Raw genomic sequence first — 15,690 nt, forward strand, 5'->3', positions numbered from 1 at the left:
TCTTTCTTTCTGGATCTATAGAAGGGTTGGATCTATTAAATCGGGCAATATGTAACGGTTCCGTTTGAGGTTATTGAATTTCCTTGTGATTTGTCTGTAATTGTTAGAAGTCGGGGAATTATATACCATTTTGTTTATTTACCTTGTTATAATTTTTGTTGTTTTTTGTTACAGCAAGCCGAACTTGGAAACACTTGAAAATCCTTTCCTTTTCATCACTTTTCTTAAATCCTTTCCTTTCGCTCATTTTAAACGCCTTTTTCTTTTTCATTACCTTCATTACAATCACACAATAAATCTTAACCTTAAAACTTTTCTTTTTCTCTTCTTCGTTACTATCATGAATTTTGTTTACATTTTTAAGTTCGGACTGTCAATAATAGAGGGAGGGAGTGATTTTGAATTCTTGGCACCGCGCGATTTTATAACGAGTTTTTTGGTTAAAATCTTGGGAAATGAATACCCGTGCGCGATTTTACTCTTCCTCTTTTGAAACCAGCCTTTGTAGTGTTTGGATGGTTAACAAGAATTTTAAGTCGACATTTTGGTATAATTCTGTGTAGAATTTTGGATCGATTTATATCCGTATTTATCGGGATCTGAGTTAATTAATCCTTTAATTTTTCGTTTGGAAATTATTCAACGATTACGGTTTCACCGGATTTATTGCACATTTTTACAAAGATTATTCATTTTGCTGGTTAAAACCTCATACCACCTTGAGGTAGGTTTTTCTTTTTACATTTTCTTTAATTTTAGCTTAATACTAACTTAAACCTAAATTCATTTAAACTCCTTTCACACTACATAAAATCATCCATTCCTACATTCTTGCCTAATTATCTATTTACATTTTTCTTTCTTTTTTTACACGCTAGGTTTTTTTTTTTTTTCTTGGAGCCTTATTCCTTATATAAGTTCTTGGGAAATCTCCCATCCTGGAAACAAGTACTACCTGGAATAAAGAAGTAAATTAGAATCTACATAACCCAAGTTTCCTGTACTTACCATCGAACAAGTGTTTCCAAAGGAGGTTTGCTGGATTTTGTTGCTGTATCTACGTATAATTGTTGTCATCGTGAAGTCATCAACCTTCGTTCAAAAGAGTCTGGAATAAAGGTCAGAATTTTCCTTTTTATACAAAAAGAATATCAGTGTGGTTAGATACTTTTGTATTTTTTTATAAAGTAAGATTTTCTTTTGTACTTACCATTTAATTTTTTTGTTAACTTCACTGGTTCATTTTGTTCATTTCACTTTAAACCAGTTCTTTATTATTATTATCTCATTTTAATTGTCAATTAATTTTTTTTTTGTAAAGTTATCGGATTTATTAGGGGTGTTATTAATTTCGGTATTGATTTCGATTTTGTTTTCTTTTCCGTTCGCCTGATCGAGCGCTCGGGTCAATCGGGGACGTGTCGCGATCATTATTTAGATTTGTTTTAATTTTGTTTTATTCAGTTCATTATTATTTTCTTTCTCTTTTACCCCCCCTAATTATTCGGGATTTTTTTTTGAACAATTTCCGTTATTTTATTTACTACTTATATACTTTATATTTTGTTTTACCATATTTTTTTTTCTTTAATAAATTTGTTTTTATATGGTATATGATTCCGCGATTTCTTTGTGTTTTGTTATATGTTGGTGTTGTCGAACCTTTTCCCTTCCAGCCCTCTTCGCAGTTAGAGCGATCTGTAACTGAAACTGCGTGGCGCCTTATAAATTCAAACCCACCCCATCTTCACTGGGAAGCCGAGGTGTTGCAGATCTGTATTTTTTTAAAAGGGGTTCGATTGTGTTGCTGTCGTTTTGTTGAAAAGTCGCCACAAATTTTGGCGCCCAACGTGGGGCTCGATTGTTTTGGAAGGCCAATTGTTTTGGAAGGCCAATTGTTTTGGAAGGCCCTATTGTTTTGGAAGGCCATATTGTTTTGGAGGCCCGATATTGCTTTGGAGGCCATATTGTCTTGAAAGTCCCATATTGTTTTGGAGACCCATATCGTTTTGGGAGCCCTTGTTGTATTGTCTTGGAAGTTCTTAATTTTATCGGAACCCTTATTTGTATCGAAGACACAAAGTGACTTCGGTTTGTGTCTTAATTCCATTCCAATTATTTCGACTCTTCGGTTCCCTGTTTTCGATTTGACCAATCTCTTCTCGGGTTCAGGGAGAGATCAACCCTTTTAGGATGGCTCTTAAAGTCACGGTTAATTACCTTTCTAAGGAAGAATTGAGTTATGAGTTTACTGTCCGAGGTTTGGATCCCTCTAGTGTCGATGAGATGCGTAGGTTGTTTGCTTCTTTACTACAGAAGGAGAAACTTAACCCTGATTTGGTCAACGATTACCCAGATAACCCTTACACAGAGGAGGAAGATTTGTTAGCGGTTGGGGACAAGCTGGCCGAAATTACCACATTGTTAGATGATTTTCGATCTAAGAATGCTAAGAAGGTTGAAACTAAGATTTGGCATGTTTTGGGGCGAATAAGGCGTATGAGTGAATTATGTGAGGATCGTGCCGTTGTTCTCCGTGAGGCTTTGTCTTTGAAGGATAGGTTAACGAAGGCCATTGCTTCCGTTTCTAGGCCAATTGAGTTAGAAGCCCTTGAAAGATCCCTGAACGTATCTTTAGGCGGGGGCGCTGCTTCGTCTACCCCTGTAACAACTAGTCCTCCACCTTTGATGTCTTCTAAGGCTATTCCCGTACATAAATGGGGCCTTAAATTTTCCGGAAGGACGGGTATTTCGGTGGGAGCGTTTTTAGAGCGAGTACATGAATTGTCCGCAGCTCGAGGTGTTTCTCTTCGAGAAGTTTTTGTGTCGGCTCTTGATTTATTTGAGGGTCCCGCCCTACTTTGGTATCGTTCTGTCAGGGATGAAGTTAGCTCGTGGGGAGAATTAGAGGTGTTATTGAGGGGTGAATTTTTACCTTCCGACTACAACGAACAACTGTTGGATGAGATACGACACAGAACCCAGGGTGAGCGAGAGCCTATTGCAATCTACGTCGCCAATATGTTAGGTTTATTCGGTAGACTCACTTGTCCACTTTCCGAGGAGGCGAAGGTTAAACTTATCCGTAAAAACCTCTTACCTTATTTTCAAACCCAACTAGCTCTTCACACTATTGATACGGTTTCTGATTTGAAGGTCAAGTGTAAGCAGTTAGAGGAGTCTAGGCGCGCGGTAAAGGAATTTCAGCCCCCTAAAATTCGCAATAAGACTTTGGAACCCGAATTAGCTTTCTTAGGTTGCTTGAGCTACCCCCAAACTTCAGATTTTTCTGCGGTTGAGTCAAGTCCTGTTAAGTGCTTCAATTGTGGAGTTTTGGGTCACATGGCTCGTGGTTGTCCTAGTCCCAAGAGACTGCATTGTTTTAAGTGTGGAAATGAGGGTTTTACTACAAAAAATTGTCCTAAATGTTCCCATGGTAATAGGAAGTCTTCGGGAAATGCCAATCGTCGTCACTAGGTCGCCGGCTAATTGACATTGAAGACGAAAAACCGGCTGATAGGATTTCTTCCGTGTTGGAGTTCGTTTTAGATAGTTGTAAGAAGGATGAAAGACCTTACCTGAAAATATCGATATTAGGTAGAGAGTTACTAGGTTTGTTAGACACTGGTGCCTCTAGAACTATATTAGGAGGTGTGGGATGGAAAGTCGTGTCCGATTTAGGATTTCATTGTCGTCGCGTTAGTTCTTCGGTCAGAATAGCTGATGGACAATTGGTTGAGAGTTTGGGTGTGGTTACGGTTCCGGTTACTTTGAAGGACAGAATTACCCTTATTGACATGTTGGTGATACCTACACTTCCCCAAACCCTTATTTTGGGTGTTGATTTTTTCAAGTCCGTTGGAGTAGTGCCTGACCTTAGAAATGACTCTTGGAATTTCGCGTACGAGACTGTTTTCGAGATGGATTCTCTTGATGATGATTTGTCCCCTTCTAATAAGCAACTTTTAGAAACCATGGTTAACTCTTTTAAAGCTAAAATGGGTGACGGTTTAGGGTGTACTCACTTGGTGAGTCACGTAATTAGAACTTCAGCTGATCCCATTAAACAACGCTATTACCCCGTTTCTCCGGTCATGCAGCAACACATTAATAAAGAACTTGATATCATGTTAGAGCAGGGCGTTGTCGAACCCTCATCGAGTGCTTGGTCTTCCCCAATCCTGTTAGTGCGAAAGAAAGATAACACATATCGATTCTGTGTTGATTATCGTCGTCTGAATGCGGTGTCGGAACGTGATAGTTATCCGCTCCCGTATATTTCCGCAACTCTCGATAAACTCAGGAACGCAAAGTTTTTGTCTTCCCTGGACATTAAGTCCGCTTTTTGGCAAGTCCCCATGGAGAATGCTTCTAAGGCTTTTACTGCTTTTACGGTGCCCGGTAGAGGGCTATATCAATTTACACGTATGCCTTTTGGCTTGCACAATTCTCCTGCCACTTGGCAAAGGCTTGTTGATAGGGTCTTGGGTCCTGAGTTGGAACCTAATGTGTTCGTTTATTTGGACGATGTTGTCATTGTTACCGATACCTTTGAAAAACATCTTGAGGTTCTGTCCAGTGTATTTGAGAGGTTGCTCGCTGCTGGATTGAAGGTCAGCTGGGAGAAATGTAAGTTGTGCAGATCTGAATCGCGTTACCTTGGCTATGTCGTTGATAAATACGGACTTCACGTAGACCCTGAAAAGGTTAACGCCATGCTTAAGATTCCTGTTCCTAAGTGTCAGAAAGATGTTAGACGTATACTTGGTACCTTTTCATGGTATAGACGTTTTATTCCCGAGTTCGCGACTTTGATTTCTCCGATTACGAACCTACTGAAAAAGAATAAGCCAGTTGAATGGACGGATGAATGTGAAAGATCTTTTAGAATCATTAAGGAAAAGCTTGTATCTGCTCCAATCTTGCGATGTCCTGATTATTCGCTACCTTTTGAGTTGCACACGGATGCCTCTGGTGTTGGTTTGGGTGCCGTGTTGTTGCAACCTGGTGAGGATGGTGAACAAGTGGTGGTATACTTGAGTAGGTCATTAAGTCCGGCCGAACGTAACTACTCGGCCACAGAACGCGAGTGTTTGGCAGTGATTTGGGCTGCGGAAAAGCTGAAACCTTATCTTGAGGGAGTCCCGTTCACGGTGGTTACTGATCATTATTCTCTCCTTTGGCTTTTAAAGTTGAAAGTTCCTACTGGGCGTATCGCGAGATGGGCAATTAGATTGCAACAATTCGACTTTGTCGTTAAACATCGTAAAGGCTGTGAGAACGTTGTGCCTGACTTACTTTCGAGATCGTTCGAGGTCGTCGATTCGATCCAAGAGAGGACCGAATTGAAATTCTCTGATACTTCTGACGTGTGGTATAGAAGGCTGAAAGAAAGAGTTCTGAATTTTCCCGCTAAACACCCCTTATTTAGAGTAGAGAATGGCGAGGTTTATAAGTACGTAGTGTCTTCTGTTCTGGGACGAAATTCTGAACCTTGGAAAAGGGTTGTCCCTAAAGATTTTCGTAAAGAGGTTTTAGCTCTTTCCCATGACTCTCAAACCGCTGGTCATATGGGTGTCTTCAAGACTCTTGGTAGAATTTCTGAGCTCTATATATGGCCTAAAATGAAGGCAGACGTGGTAAGGTATATCTCTGGATGTGAGTTGTGCGCTTCTTATAGGATTCCGAATGTTAAACCAGCTGGTAAGTTCGTTCGTACCCCAGATAGTGATAGACCTTGGCAACTTATATCAATTGACCTTGTTGGCCCTCTTCCTCGTTCGAGAAAAGGTAATCAATTTATCTTCGTAATATCCGATTACTTCAGTAAATTTGTACTTGCTTATCCCATAAGGACTGCTACCGCGGATAAGATTTCACAGATACTTGAGACGGAAGTCTTTCTTAAATTTGGAGTTCCTAAAACCCTTATTTGTGACAATGGTCCTCAATTTAGATCCCGGAAATTGAGCTTACTGACTCAACAGTATGGTGTTTCTGTTAGGATTAACGCCAATTATCACCCTCAGGCTAACCCTGTAGAGCGAGTGAATCGTACGCTTAAAAGAATTTTGTCCTTGTATTGCAAAGACGATCAACGTAAATGGGATGTGAGTGTTCCTAAAATAACTTGCGCGATTAATTCCGCTCGTCACGAGGTTACGAAATTAACACCTCATTTCGTATGTACGGGTCGAGAGTTGGTGTTGAATGGGAAACAGTATGATAAAGTCATGGGTGATGGTGAGTGGAGCTTAGATAACGAAGATCTGTCGAAGGTATTTGCTGATGTTAGGAAACGCATTGCACAGGCGTCTGGTGTGAATGAGAGGCGGTATAATTTGAGGAGGAGAAGCGATAAGTTTATGGTTGGCCAAAAGGTTTGGAAGAGAAACTTTGTATTGTCTAATGCATCTAAATATTTTTCGGCAAAGCTGGCTCCTAAATTTGTAGGTCCATATTCTGTTTATAAGGTCTTGTCACCTTGGACTTACGAGTTGAGGGATGATGAGGGTAATAATGTTGGAACTTGGCACGCTAAAGATTTAAAGCCTTACCTTGTTGACCCGGGTTAGTTGTTCCTTGTTTGATTTGTTGGCTCACCTGGCAGGGGCCTTAGACTACTCCAGAAGACCGGCTGTCTCCGTTTCGTGTACATCTGTTTCTATTTTGGTTCTGTCCATCTTGGGAACTTACGGAGTGTGTTTTGTCCTAATTGGTTGTGATTGTTTGGTACAACTAGTTATTTCGTTTAGTGCTATTCCATAGATATTATGGATAGTATCTACCTGACTGATTTCCCCTTTGGTGTGGTACATCCCTAGTTGTTTAATTTCATTGTCCTCCCCTATTTTTCAGAGCCAGTACCACAAAGTCCGTGGGCGTTTGGCCATTGACATTTTGTTTTGTGACAGTTGTAAACTGTCACGTTTTCGCCGCAGGTAGCGATATACCGATCGTAGGTTTAGTGTATCTTAGGTTCTTGAAAAAGAGATTATCGGGGTGATTTTAGTTTAGTTCAGGGGTGGGTATGGACCAACAAACCCGTCTTAACTTTCTTTTCCTTTTTCCGCTTGTTATCCTTTAACTGTAGTAATGAACCTATTTTTGTTCTAGTCCCAGTCGAGTCGTTTTTCTTTTTTGTTTTAGAGTGTCCTCGCTTCACGAATTCCTCTATGTTATTGATATTAGGTTGGAATGATCACTGTGTGACTTATTGTTGGTATTCATGAATTCCTATATCTCTGTATTTTCATTTATTATTTTATTATTTTCCCTTCCGACCGAATGTCGAAGACCTGAAGGCTATGGGCACGAGGTGGATCAGGTGGTTGGTTCCATAGTTGCATCTACTTATTTTTGGGTTGGATTCTGTTAGTTTGGGTTGCTTGTCTAAAGTTTAAAGTTTACGGGTAAACTTTCTTGTTGTAAGGGGGGAATGTAACGGTTCCGTTTGAGGTTATTGAATTTCCTTGTGATTTGTCTGTAATTGTTAGAAGTCGGGGAATTATATACCATTTTGTTTATTTACCTTGTTATAATTTTTGTTGTTTTTTGTTACAGCAAGCCGAACTTGGAAACACTTGAAAATCCTTTCCTTTTCATCACTTTTCTTAAATCCTTTCCTTTCGCTCATTTTAAACGCCTTTTTCTTTTTCATTACCTTCATTACAATCACACAATAAATCTTAACCTTAAAACTTTTCTTTTTCTCTTCTTCGTTACTATCATGAATTTTGTTTACATTTTTAAGTTCGGACTGTCAATAATAGAGGGAGGGAGTGATTTTGAATTCTTGGCACCGCGCGATTTTATAACGAGTTTTTTGGTTAAAATCTTGGGAAATGAATACCCGTGCGCGATTTTACTCTTCCTCTTTTGAAACCAGCCTTTATAGTGTTTGGATGGTTAACAAGAATTTTAAGTCGACATTTTGGTATAATTCTGTGTAGAATTTTGGATCGATTTATATCCGTATTTATCGGGATCTGAGTTAATTAATCCTTTAATTTTTCGTTTGGAAATTATTCAACGATTACGGTTTCACCGGATTTATTGCACATTTTTACAAAGATTATTCATTTTGCTGGTTAAAACCTCATACCACCTTGAGGTAGGTTTTTCTTTTTACATTTTCTTTAATTTTAGCTTAATACTAACTTAAACCTAAATTCATTTAAACTCCTTTCACACTACATAAAATCATCCATTCCTACATTCTTGCCTAATTATCTATTTACATTTTTCTTTCTTTTTTTACACGCTAGGTTTTTTTTTTTGAACAATTTCCGTTATTTTATTTACTACTTATATACTTTATATTTTGTTTTACCATATTTTTTTTTCTTTAATAAATTTGTTTTTATATGGTATATGATTCCGCGATTTCTTTGTGTTTTGTTATATGTTGGTGTTGTCGAACCTTTTCCCTTCCAGCCCTCTTCGCAGTTAGAGCGATCTGTAACTGAAACTGCGTGGCGCCTTATAAATTCAAACCCACCCCATCTTCACTGGGAAGCCGAGGTGTTGCAGATCTGTATTTTTTTAAAAGGGGTTCGATTGTGTTGCTGTCGTTTTGTTGAAAAGTCGCCACAAATAAACAATTAAAAAAAAATAATTTTTGCAACATACATTTCTATAATGCACGATTACTGTATGTTTGAAACGTAAAAAACTGTATAATAAAAAATTTATTTATTACTAAAAACAGAATTCGTGAAGTCCCGAAACTTGTCTTTTCTACGTAACATTCACCACTTCTACTTCCAAGCCTTTGGATGTCCAACATAAAAATAACATATTTCCAGGTCTACTATTTCAAGTTGAATCTGTACATGATAGTAATAATTATACTTCCAATGTAATTGAAAATTTCCGTTATCGTTTATGAAAGCAATTTTTTTTTTAATTTCTTGCTTCGAATAGAAGTAAGCTCTTGAAATTCGCTGGACACTTCACCTCGACGATGGCATTTTCGTTTTTTATTGTTTCATTTGGACTTGCAACTAAGAATCCGTATATCTTACGAATGAATAGAGTAGCAAATAGTCTTGGCAATGTTTAGTGTTATTGTTTCTAGCAAATTTCGAGTGCAAGATTGATTTAACTTTATTTAAGCAAGAGGTGTCATTGCTCATCTTACATACATCACCAAATCTCGATGCAGTTAGGCACAGTTACCTTTCTTGGATCCACGCGTTTAGCGTTTACACCAAGCATCTGCAATTAAGGTTATCATAGGAATTCAGTCATTATTTACTTCCCCGGAAGCTGTAACTAACTTAAATTCTTCTTCACCTGCGTTCTTCATAGACTGCCATGCTTAATCCATGATTTTGTCACTTACGGTTTCTTGATATTTTTGGAGTGTTTTTGTTAACATAAATGGTATATCCACACATAACAATAATTCTTCAGTCTGTGTATATCCGGTACCAACAGATAACAGAAACAACGGCAGAGTTTATCTCAATAGACTCTTTGCTTTCTTCAGTGTAAAGCTTCTTTTTTATCCCGCACATAAAACATAAAAGAAATGAGCTGCTAAGCCCTTCTTTTGACTCATTAATAAATTTAATGCGAGTTTTGTTGCAGTTGAATGGATTATTCTCCACCATCAGTATTTGGTTTTGCATCTTATGCTATCTTATTGCTTATTGCTATCTTATAGTAGTTTTTAGATGAACATACTTTCCTATTGTTTATAAAAACTTTACACAAAGTTTTGACTATTGACTATAAACTCAAAAATTTAGTTAAATTACACAATCATTAGCAGAAAATCACGGAAAATAATATTCAAAACGTACTTTTGGAAATGATTATTTTCTCTACCACATTAAAAAAGTAATAGATAAAACAAGGAGCTTCGATGAAGAGAGTCGATGTCAGCGCCGCTCAGTCGGCAGGAAGCGGGACTAACGCGGTGGTAATACTTCGCGGGAATCTTTTTGCAATTTTAGCAAATTACAAACTATTCCTTTATAACTAAAAATTCTGAAAAAATTTATTTGAAAAATATTACTATTTTCAAGTATACTATCATGCAAGCTAAAAAAGAACGACCAAATTCTATAATATTGAGGAAAAAAAACAATTTTTTTGGAAAATTTTAAAAATTTTCACCATGCGTTATGTAAAATTGTTAGAAGAAGCTATGTACAAAATTTCATCCAAATATTTTCATAAATAATGTATGTTTTTTGTAATTTGCCGAGCTGTATGGTAAAGTAGCCTCTTAAGAGATGATCTGTAGGTTCAAAAATTCGTCGGGGGCAGGTTCAATCTTCGGGGTCACCAAATTGTGGGTATATATGTTGTCCACAATATAATTGACACAATAGATTGATTATTATTTTGAATGATAATAATTTTAAAATAATAATAATTTTATATGGTAAAGTGGTTTTTGTTTATACATGTCGTGTGCACAGCATGCTACAAATATATTCATAATTGTGTGACTCACTATTATAACATGGCGTAGTCGAGGAAGAACTAATTTCCAGTTAGAAGATAGAAAATATATACGTAGGATCAAATTCCTCTAAATACAGGTTATGAAGTGTTGTATGTGAGAGTGGGGTGGAGGTACGAGGAGTGAGTAACTAGCGGTGAGGGAGAGACATTCGTTTTTGGCCAAAGTAGTGTATTTTGAGGTTAAGTTAGTAAAGAAAAAAGTATTGATTTGCTGTGTATGTTTTATTGTCTCCCACTACGTCCAGTTCCTACAAATTTTGGGAGTTGTACTGCTTGGATTGGGGACTATAAGAACTAGATCATTTGGAAGCTGTACGACATGTGTGAAGATTAATGGCGATGAATATAAAACAAAAATGCTTGTTGTTCAAAATAGTGCTTTAAGAATTCCAGTAATTTTGGGAGGTGTTTTGTTTAAGGAAGCCCGAGTAATTTTAGTAAAGAAAGTTGAAATTGATGAAGAAAAATTAGGAGACTCGGAAAATGACGAAGAAGCGAATATATTTCAAATTTATTGCGATTTAAATTTGGATCATGTTAAGGAAAAGGACATTGCAGAGCAAATATTACCTTTAAAGAGAGATTATGATCCTGTGGAAAATAAAGTACCTACCTATTTGATACTGAGCTTCAAACTAAAATCATCTTAACACTCCAATAGTCGCGTGTCATCTAAGAGATGACGTAGACTGTTTCCCTGGATTAACTGCTGCATCTTGGAACCTGTACGGTTCCCACTCCTGTTACCTTCATGATCTCTATAGAGGATCCTATCAGTGCATTTTCCACGTTCTTACGAGTTTGTAGTGTCGTGTAAAATTGTGAACAATTCGCTAATAAGATCTGGCGCGACTTAGTCTGTAAGTAAATTCCTTCTATATAATGTCAAAAGGAATGTAAAATACAATGGATGTTTTTTAAATACAATTTTTTTGAACTTGTAAAGAAGTGATCATAAATTTTAGGTTTACGATGGCGTCGATCAAAAAGACGTACAATATTAATAACGAAAAAGATATTGAAGCAATTCGTAGGGAGGTTTTCGAAGTTACGCCTGTATGAAGTGGGTGATGAAGAGGACATAGCTGAAGAAGAAGTAATTGAACAAAGAGCAAGCAATTCAGATACCAAGCAAAATGACGAACCTGTAAGTGCTGATGATGAATGTGAAGACATAATTTTCAAGGGAGTTAGAAAAAAAGGGAAAGAGATTGAATCTTTTGAATGGAAAAAAGCATCATTTTCCCTAGCAAGGAGGACACCTAAGCAGAACTTGTTAACCAGTTTGCCAGACGTAATCAGACTTGCAAAGAATAAGCAAACTATTTTTGATACCTGGAATTGTCTTTTCAGTAAAGAAATTCTAGAAATGATCGTGGAATACACAAATCAGTTTATCGATGAAATCTGTGATGAAAGACTCTTTCTGTCGTACTCGAGATGCAAATAAAACTGATTTAACCGAAATAAAAGTATTTATTGGTTTGTTATATATTGCGGGAACGCACAAAGGGGGAAGAATAAATGTAGAAGATCTATGGAAGGTTTTGGAGTTGAAATTTTCAGACTAACAATGAGTCTAAGAAGATTTCGATTTTTGCTTCGTTGTTTCTGATTTGATAACCGAAACACACGAAGAGAACGGCTTGAAATTGACCGTCTCGCACCAGTCCGAGATTTATTTGACTAATTGTCAATCTTGTTATTCAGTTGGGGAAAATATTACATTCCATGAAAAAATTGAGGCTTTGAGAGGACGTTGCTCTTTTATACAGTATACAGTAGTACATACCTACGAAGCCAGCTAAGTATGGAATCAAGATTTTTGCCCTTGTTGATTTAAACCTGTATTATTGCTGTAATTTAGAAGTATATGTAGGGAAACAACCAGAGGGGCCACATGCCCTTTAGCAATAAGAGTTTGGATGTTGTTGAAAGAATGATCCAACCTATCAAACAATCTGGACGCAATGTCATATATAATTGGTTCAGTGATGTCTGTTTATTGCAAACCTCGTCAGAAAAATACAGACTTACGTTGGCACTTTGAAAAAAAAACAAATGGCAAATACCTGTAGATCTAAAAAATATTAAAAATAGAGAGGTTCATTCAAGCATTTTTGCTTATTGAAAGGAAGGCACACTTGTATCCTACATCCCGAAAAACAAAAGTAAACTAAGAAACGTTTTAGTTATCTCAAGTATGCATTTTGATGGAGCTATCGATGCGGACACCGGTTCAAAGAAAAAGCCAGAAATGATCACCTACTACAATCAAACTAAAGTGCGTGTGGACATACTAGACAAAATGTGTTCGCTATATAATGTATCAAGAAATACCAGAAGATGGCCAATGGTGGTATTCTTTTCACTGCTGAATATTGCAGGCATGAATTCGCAAGTAATATATTTAGAAAACGGCCATGAAGTTCCAGCTCGTCGTCTCTTTCTTCAACAATTAGGTAGAGAGCTACTAGAAGAACAATTGCAGAGAAGGAAGGATATTTTATCTCTACCACCTGTAATCTTGAAAAGATTAGACGAAATAGCAACATCAAGGGGAAAAGAAGGAAAAAACGAAGATTAAAAATATACAGAAAGCGTAGCTAGTCGCAAACGTTGCGTTCATGAAATGTGGGGAAACCCGAATATGTATTGATTTTAGAAGACTCAATGATAAAATTGTTAAGGACAGGTATCCTTTATCATTAAGAGGACCAGCTGGATAAACTAAAGGATGCTCGAGCGGTTAGCACGCTTGACCTGAAAAATGGATTTTTCTACGTACCTCTGGACCGAGAAAGTAGGAAATAGAAAGTCTCCTTTTGGACTGTGCAATTCCCCAGCCCTCTTTCAGCGGTTTATCAATGATTTCTTCTGGACACACATCAGAGAAGGGGAGGTACTAACTTAATTAGATAATGTTATAATGGTGGCATGCGATGGAAAGCAAGGTTTGGATCGACTAAGCTGTGTAATAAAAACGGCAGAACGTTATGGCTTACAAATAAATTAGAAAAAATGTCAACTGATGAAAACAGACCTCACCCATTAACGGACATTATATTGAGTATAACCTTATCAGACCATCAGAAGAGAAAATGTTAGCTGTCCAAAGATTTTTAAAACCTACAACTGTTCAACAGATACAGAGTTTTCTTGACTTAACGGGGTATTTCCGTAAATTTCTTAAGGATTATGCATATATTGCAACGTTGAAAAATTTATTGTCTAACAGTGGATGTTGGTAATTTACCGAAGCTATAACGGAATTACACACGGATGCGTCAATACTTGGTTATGGAGTAGTACTTTCGCAAAAAGGTGAAGACGGCAAAATGCACCCCTATTTACTACATGAATAAGAAAACAACTCTGGTAGAACAGAATTATTGCAGTGACGAACTTGAAACATTAACTGTGATAACAATCTTGAAGAAGTTCAGGATCTATCTACAGTGACTCAAGTTTAAAATAGTAACTGATTGTGCAGGAAAAATGATTTGTCACCTAAGCTAGCGAGATGGGCTATATTTTTGGGAGAGTTTCAAGATGAAATTGAACATAGACCAAGTACGAAAATAGCGCATTGTGATGCTTGTTCAAGGAATATTTTAACTGTTACTATTAATTCCAAATTAATCGAGCAGGGGAAACCAGATCAAGCTGATGATGAGTATGAGTATGAGTATGTAGGCAGTGATAAAATTGTTAGAAAATAATCAATCGCATGAAAACTACCAGTTGAAGTACGGAATATTGTATAAAAGTGTACAGGGAACAGATTTGATTGTTGTACCAAATAAGATGCCAATGTAAATAATAAGGAGAACACACGAGGGTAACGGGCACTTTTCCACCAGAAAAACTGAAGATATGAGTTTACGTGATTTGTGGATTCCAAAACTTAAATCGAAAATTGAACAATGTATTAAAAACTGCGTTAGATGTATCCTAGCTGAAAAAAAATAAGGAAAGCAAGAAGGTTTTTTAAACCCAATCCCAAAAGAGAAAATTCCATTATTAAAATTCCTTCGAACTTGTTTCTGAAGAAGGTTGCAACATGGCATCCGAAACGTCAAAAAAAGAAGCGAAAGTGAATGCATAAAGCATGGAAAAAGAGAGGCACTGACAGGAGAACTTGCAACTTTGTATAAGGAATTAGTGGATGATGCAACAAAGTTTTTTTAGATATTTTCGTATGTCAGAGAATTGTTTAAATATATTGCTGAATGAAATAGATATATATAGATATACTTTTATAAGTTTTGGAATTTTCCTAACTGTTTAGGAGCGTTAGACGAAGAACAGTTAGTAGTACTACACAGGCTCCCCATAATAGCGATTCGTTATTCTGTAATTATAAGAAGACGTTTTCTATTGTTTTGTTGGCACTTGTTGATGCAAACTACAATTTCCGTTTGCTAAATCACCTCAACAAAACAGTTTGTCGGTTCCACAAAATGCTGCTTTGCCAAATAGAGCTACTAAAGCTCCAGTTGTAATTGTAGAGGACGAGGTCTTTCCCCTGAAAACTTATTTAATGTGACCATATCCCGGACAATATTTCGATGGTCCTAAACGCATTTTCAATTATCGTTTATGTTGTGACAGAAGGATTGTTGAAAACGCATTTGGCATTTTCACACAAAAATTCAGAATTTATAATAGACGAACATATAATAACGAATCAGGTTAGTTGTTTTGCGATTTCCTTCCACCATTTTTGTAATTATCGTCATTGTACTTTGCGTGAGACATATCGTACAAAATCGGATAATCTCTCACCATCTCAATTAAGTTTTCGTTTACACCAAACATGTGCATACAAAAACACGTTAGTGTTTTCTAACACTGATTTGTCCAAACACTGATGCAAATCCTCCTGACAGTCAAAATCGTTACTGTGCTGGACGTTTGTGGACGTGTTCGTATAAAATAAAGGCGACTATATCATTTACCACTGATACCCTGATGCACGAATGCCGGAACTGACGCGTCACTGATGTGTGTAAATAGACCATTAACCCGAAAGTTTCTAGTTCTAGGTCTAGTGTTAGTTCTAGTGATAGTGCTAGTGTTAGTTCTAGTTTTAGTTTAATTAACACCGGCCGTGAAAGCCTTCGTACTTATATCATTTTTATTAATAACATTTTAATTTCCCTGTGAACGGTACGTATCATTGTATTTCGCAGTAATTCGGTATTTGAA

Source organism: Onthophagus taurus, unplaced genomic scaffold (genome assembly GCF_036711975.1).
Source record: "Onthophagus taurus isolate NC unplaced genomic scaffold, IU_Otau_3.0 ScKx7SY_14, whole genome shotgun sequence".
NCBI classification, from domain to species: Eukaryota; Metazoa; Arthropoda; class Insecta; order Coleoptera; family Scarabaeidae; genus Onthophagus; species Onthophagus taurus.